This window comes from Octopus sinensis, linkage group LG5 (assembly GCF_006345805.1).
Source record: "Octopus sinensis linkage group LG5, ASM634580v1, whole genome shotgun sequence".
NCBI classification, from domain to species: domain Eukaryota; kingdom Metazoa; phylum Mollusca; class Cephalopoda; order Octopoda; family Octopodidae; genus Octopus; species Octopus sinensis.
The window spans coordinates 58188005-58194608 of NC_043001.1; the positions used below are offsets into that span (position 1 = coordinate 58188005).

The window sequence follows — 6604 nt, forward strand, 5'->3', positions numbered from 1 at the left end:
ATTAGTAATTTCATCGTGAGCGTGATTCTGCTCACGATCTGCCGCTGGGTTGTCTCTTACTTTAATAGAGGCACAGTCATGTCCCCTGGACACGTACTAGACGATATACAGGGTTTGGGCAGAATAATGGAAACACCTAGCATCATAGCATCATAATATTCAAATATCTATAAAATCGTTAAATGCTTGTTTATTTTTATGTCATTATTATTGTTGACTAATATGGTTTGCCAAAATTGTTGTTTCTTTTCATATATCATCGGAAAAACGTAATTAAAATGATAGATCTATCAGACTTTCAAAGAGGTCAAATTGTTGTTGCTCATATGGCAGGCGATATCGTAACGAAAGCAGCCGGAATGTTTGGTGTATGAAGAAGTACTGTTTTGAAAGTAATAACTGTCTTTGAGAAAGAGGGAAAAACCTTATCATCGAAATAAAACTCCAGAAGAAAACCAAGACGTTCAGATAAGGAGCGTCAGACTCTTATTTGCAAGTTTGTTGCTTCTCGAGACTCTTATTTGTAAGTTTGTTCCTGCTCGAGTTCTTTTATGACTGTCAACATCCGACAGCATTGAATGTAAGGTCTTCAGTTTCCCTATCTGCAAAGTGGCCTTAGCATATTTATCAAGTCCAAATTCCATCCCATTGTCATCACAGAAGGCTTTGACAGTACATAGACGTCCTTCAAGCCCATTATGACATTGCGTATAGATTGTTAAGTCATCCATATACAACACATTACTTATTTTATTGTCGACAGGTTTATATCCGTACCCTGTTCTGTAAAGTTCACTTGTAACGAGTATTTGGGCTATGCGGAAAATTAAAGATGAAAGTGAGTTACTTTGGAAAATGCCGCATTTCATATTAATATTTGTTGTGGTCAGTACTCTATCAGAGAGGTATAATTGTAGATTCGTATTTCACATTGACATGTTGTGCTTCAGGAAGTTTGAATTCACGGGAGAAATATTGAAGATATCCTTTGATTTCAAGATCCATGAATGTGGCACGCTGTCGAAGGCCTTTTTATGATCCATCCATGCAGAGCTGTGATTGAGTGGGAGAGCTATGTATGCCATCAAAGTAACACTGGAGTACTAAGCGTAATATACCTATCATGACGACAAGCGTATAAGCGTATACGAGGTACAAGTATCACAATCATATGTGTGCGATGTGTGATCTCATATCGAGATAAGCAAAGCATGACCTTGCAGGTGAGGTCCAGTTAGAATATTTTTCAGGTCATGTAACCCTTCCTGCTCAAGAGATCCCTGAATAAGGGTTGTTTAATGATGTTGAACAAAACGCCAATGTTTTCAATGGTAAATTATACAAACCCCAAAGAATTCCCCTAAATACATGGCTTCGATGCTCCCCCACTACTTCTATCATAAGCAACCAGGGACATGATCAGATGGGTAGGATCAAATAAGTGACAAGCAAATCAGTGGCACTGAGCAGAATATTTGCTTTAGCCCATATTTTATACCAAGATAAAACAATGTACATGATGACACTTCCAATCAGTTAAGATAAGAAACAATGCGAGCCAGTGCATGATTATTATTAATATAATTATTATTACTACTACTACAACTACTACTTCTACTACTACTACTACTACTGCTGCTGCTGCTGCTGCTACTACTACTACTACTACTACTACTACTACTACTACTACTATTATTATTGTTATTATTATCATCATCATCATCATTATTATTATTATTATTATTATTATTATTATTATTATTATTATTATTATTATTATTATTATTATTATTATTATTATTATCATTATTATAGTAGACGTCGCACAGTATACAATATCGTGATGTTGTTGATTGAAGATATTTTAACTACCGGGGATTTGTACTGTTTGTCAAGTCACAACAAGGACCTCAGACAGATATTACTTTACACAATATGTGTATAGTTCCAAATAATGCCGACTTTTGAAATACACAAAATTGTAGGGCTTTTCTGAAGTCTTCAAATGTGTTTTTCAGATTGGGTGGTATTGAAACCCAATGCTCCAATAAAAATAGGGAAAACCTTTATGTTTGACTCTCGTGGCTGTCACATCTTAGTGATCTCAGTTCTTACGTCGCGATATTTTATCAACATTTTCTCTTTCTTTCATTATGATACGTTGATCTGCTGGCACTGCCACGTTAACTATTGTTGTTTGTCCCTCATAAAGTTTACTATACTCGGCCTTCGATGCTATAATACCTTGCTTGTCTACAAGTCCAAGCTTTATAGAATTTTTGCCTTCCTCTTTTCGTCGATTACCTTTTCCGCTTTATGTTGGCACCAAGCACACGTAACCTCATATTAATACTTACGGCAAGTGGAGGTTTTGGGCTACCTTGTCATGTCTACGCTTGTACACTCTCTGCGCAAGACTTTCACAAGCACTAACAATGTGAGTCACGCTTTCTACCCTTATCATCATCATTAAGGTGGCGAGCTGGCAAAACCGTTACCGCGTTGGACGAAATGCTTAGCAGTATTTCGCCCGTCACTACGTTCTGAGTTCAAATTTCGGCAAGGTTGACTTTGCTTTTATCCTTTCGGGGTCGATAAATTAAGTGCCAGTTGAGTACTGGAGTTGATGTAATCGATTGATCCCCGCCTCCCCAAATCTACCCTTGTGGGAAAATATTGCAACAACTATTTTTATCATCATAATCGTTTATATTATTATTGATGGTGTCGAGCTGACAGAATCTTCCTTACGATGTGAGTTCAAATTCCGTGACGTGATGAAATATACAGCCAACTACATGGGTAGGGGTTATAGTAACGAATAAACCCATTCATTGAAAATTGCTGACCTTTTGCCTTTGTGAGAATCTATTACAAATAATTTTATTTTATGACTTACTTTCAGCTTTTCTATATTTAAATATCTATTTGTGTATTTATATATTTATTTCTTGTTGAGAAATTTGACATCATTGTTTTTGCTACTTGATCAGAAGGAGAATAATAACGAAGTAAACATGAATAAACACGCCATTTATTTAATTCGATATTTCTATATTTACTGTTTCTTCTTAATCCATTCCAACCCAAAACACACTTTTCCTATAAGTGTGCTATTATTTATAATGTTTAGTGATATTTCTAAGTGCTTCTGTTGGCTAAAAATGTCAAAGATCTGTGACATTTTAAAGATGATAAACAATATTAATATTATTAGCTCTGATGTTTCTTGGTGCCAGTTGTTTAACAGTTAATACTGCTGTCGATGATGTTGCTTTTGTTCTGAGTAATATTGGAAGGGAATATGATCTGGAACAATTATACTTATCTCTTCCACTTAGTATAAAACAAAAATGGAATGAGAAATATCAGAGATACACAAACATAAATGCACAATCACACAGTCACATACTCACAGTAACACACTCGTACATACACGCATCCCCAAACACTAAAGCAATACTAAAGCATCAAAATAACTGCACATTTTCAGCTTAAGTTATAAAAATTGACATATAATTAGTTCATTGTCTACTCGATACGGAAGAATTATTTATATAGCAAAGTCTCTCTCTCCCTCACACACACACACACACACGCACAAAGACGTATGCATATGCATATATGTATATATCTATATATAGATAAATGTATAGTATATATCGTATCGACATACACGCACATACACACACACACACACACCACACACACACACATATATATATTATATATATATATATACATGATAGATAGATAGATATATAGATAGATAGATAGATAGATTTACACACATATATATATATTATATATATATATATATAATACACTTGGAGATCGATGCATAGCATTCAATAAATTATAAAATGTTATATATATATATATCTATATCTATATATATATATATATAATATATATATATAATATATATATATATATATATATATATACGCATATATGCATACAGGTCGTCAGAAGCTCTACACAACATGAAGTATGAAAACAAACGAGTTAAGTACGTAAAAATAGCGTAATTAAAATTCATTAAAATTACAGATCTATCGGACTTTCAATGGGTTCTAATTGTTGTTGCTCATATGGCAGGCGCTAGCGTAACAAAAACAGCCGAAATGTTCGGTGCATCAAGAAGTACTCACTCGAAAGTCATGACAACCTTTGAAAATGAGAGAAAAGCCTCCCTGTCGAAAAAAAATTCCTGCAGAGAACCAAAACTTTCAGATAGGGACCGTCAGACTCTTACGCGAATTGTTAGAAAGTGTCACTAAAGTGCAGCTCCCAAAATTACTGAGAGCTTAACGACCACCTCGGGAACCCAGTTACCACAAAAATCGTTCACTGGGAGCTTCAAAAAACTTCATTTCACGGGAGGGCTGCAATTAGAAAACCACTAGTTTCAAAAAGAATGGTTGAAAAGCGTTTAGAATGGAGTAAAATCCTACAGAATTGATCCCTAGAGCAATGGAAGAATGTTATTTTCTCGGACTCGTTATCCTTTACATTATTTCCGATCACCAGCCAAGTATACGTCTAGACACAGCCAAAAGAAGCATTTGTCATAGACTGCCTTTTTCCAACTGCTAAACATAGAGGAGGATCTGTGATGATTTTGGGGAGGGATATATTTTGGAAATCCACTGGCCTAAAGGTTTCCTTTCATGGCAGAATTAATAGTCAAATCTATTTAAGCATTTTATCTGATCAAATTCATGCTATGGTTGCAGAAGCGTGTCCGGAGGGAAACGCAACATTTCAGGGTGATAATGCACCAATTCACACAACTAAGGTTGTTACTGAATAGTGGGAGGAACATTCTATTGAAGTTGAACATCGTTTCTATCCACCACAGTCCCCAGATCTCATTATTGTGGAATATTTATGGTGCATTTTAGGAAAACAAATAAGGAGTCGATATCCTCCAGCATCATTACTACAAGACTTGAGACTGTTTTAGCTGAAGAATGGACGAAAATCCCTTTAGAAACAATTCAAAGTTTGTACGAGTCCATACCTCATAGAATTGAATGTAATCACTGCCAAAATCGGTCCTACTCCATCTTAAAATAAATTTGTTAGAAATTTTGAGGAGTTTCGATTTTGTCCAACCACCTCACCTTCGAAACACGCTGGAGTTGAACTAGGGACAGCTGATGAAGGGGATTTTTCCTTGTTTAGTTGTCTTGTACTCTGCTTTTTCGTTGTTAAAAAAACCGTCCGTTCCATGCTGTTTTTACCTTTTCGTTTCTCGTTGAGTTCTACGTCTATTTGTGGTGTCCTGTACACACGTATATATATTTATATATGCATGTATATATACATGTAGATGTAGGTACGTACATATATGTTTGTATGCATATATTTTATTTATTACACTATTGTATGACTGAGCGCCCTCGCGTCGATTCGATTCGTTTGGTTGGTTTCGTTTCTTCTTCTCTAAGCTGGTTTATATATATATATATATATATATACATATATATATATATATATATATAAATATATATATATTATATATATATATATACATATATATATATATATATATATATATATATATATATATAGAGAGAGAGAGAGAGAGAGAGATACACACACACACACACACACGTATATATATATATATATATATATATATATATATATCATTAATTAAACTCATAGGGTAGCAAGAATATTCATAGAAAAATTCTTTGTTACCAGTGGTCTAGCGAGAAAGAAAAAATTAGTCAATAGACTATATATTATTCAAAGAAGAATAAATAGATATATAGATAGATAGATAGAGAGAGAGAGAGAGAGAGAGAGAGACTTACACAGGCAGGTGTGAGTGTGATATGCTCAGCATAGAAAGCAAGTCTTGCTCAAATAGATTTGAACTCAAACACCGAATTCTTCACTGTGTAGCTATAAACGGAATTCATGGTGATCTGAGGTGGAGGTACTGATGCATGTGTTTATCTTTCTGAATACATTTTGTAATATGCGTCTACTTGATTCTATATTCACGCGTGTGTATACATTACGATGTTGTATGTGTGACTGTTTCGTGTACGTGAAACCTAATTGTGTTTGCCTGCAGCACTACCTATCCCTCACTGTATATACCTATAAACACTCATGCATTCTAATATATTTTAGTATACCAACAGTTATTCTATAGCACTGCCTTGTTTAGTGGAACGTAAGAAATCTGACGTCACTTTTGGAGCAGACTCTTCGTGTGACATGCATGTAATAATTTTCCAGCTGGGATAGTAGCTGTTATAATCCTTCACGGAACATTTATTAAAATAATTCTTATAGCTATGTCTCTACAGACTAGGAAATCACCCTCTAGGCTTGTGTTAACTTTCGAACAGAAAGCAGGTTAATCTATTCAGTCTGCCAAGCTCTATAATTACGTGTAGTAAATTTTATGATGGATATGTAAACTATCTCATCTTTGAAGCCAAAGCAAACCAGGTCATTATTCTAGATGTGAGCAGCCTTATCGAATATTTCCTTAGAAATGGTGAGATTAAATATCCTATCAGCTCTAAGGTTTTTAACCCATCATATCTCATGGCGTCCAGTAATCCGTCTATTCATC

General features: G+C 34.7%; 1 long non-coding RNA gene across 1 annotated transcript; it reads left to right on the forward strand.

Annotated features, from left to right (window-relative positions):
- Positions 1-227: 227 nt before the first annotated feature.
- LOC118763501 lies at positions 228-5830 on the forward strand. Its single transcript, XR_004999261.1, has 3 exons — positions 228-477; positions 2019-2023; positions 5821-5830. It is a non-coding gene; the product is annotated as an uncharacterized LOC118763501 (long non-coding RNA).
- The last annotated feature ends 774 nt before the right edge of the window (positions 5831-6604 follow it).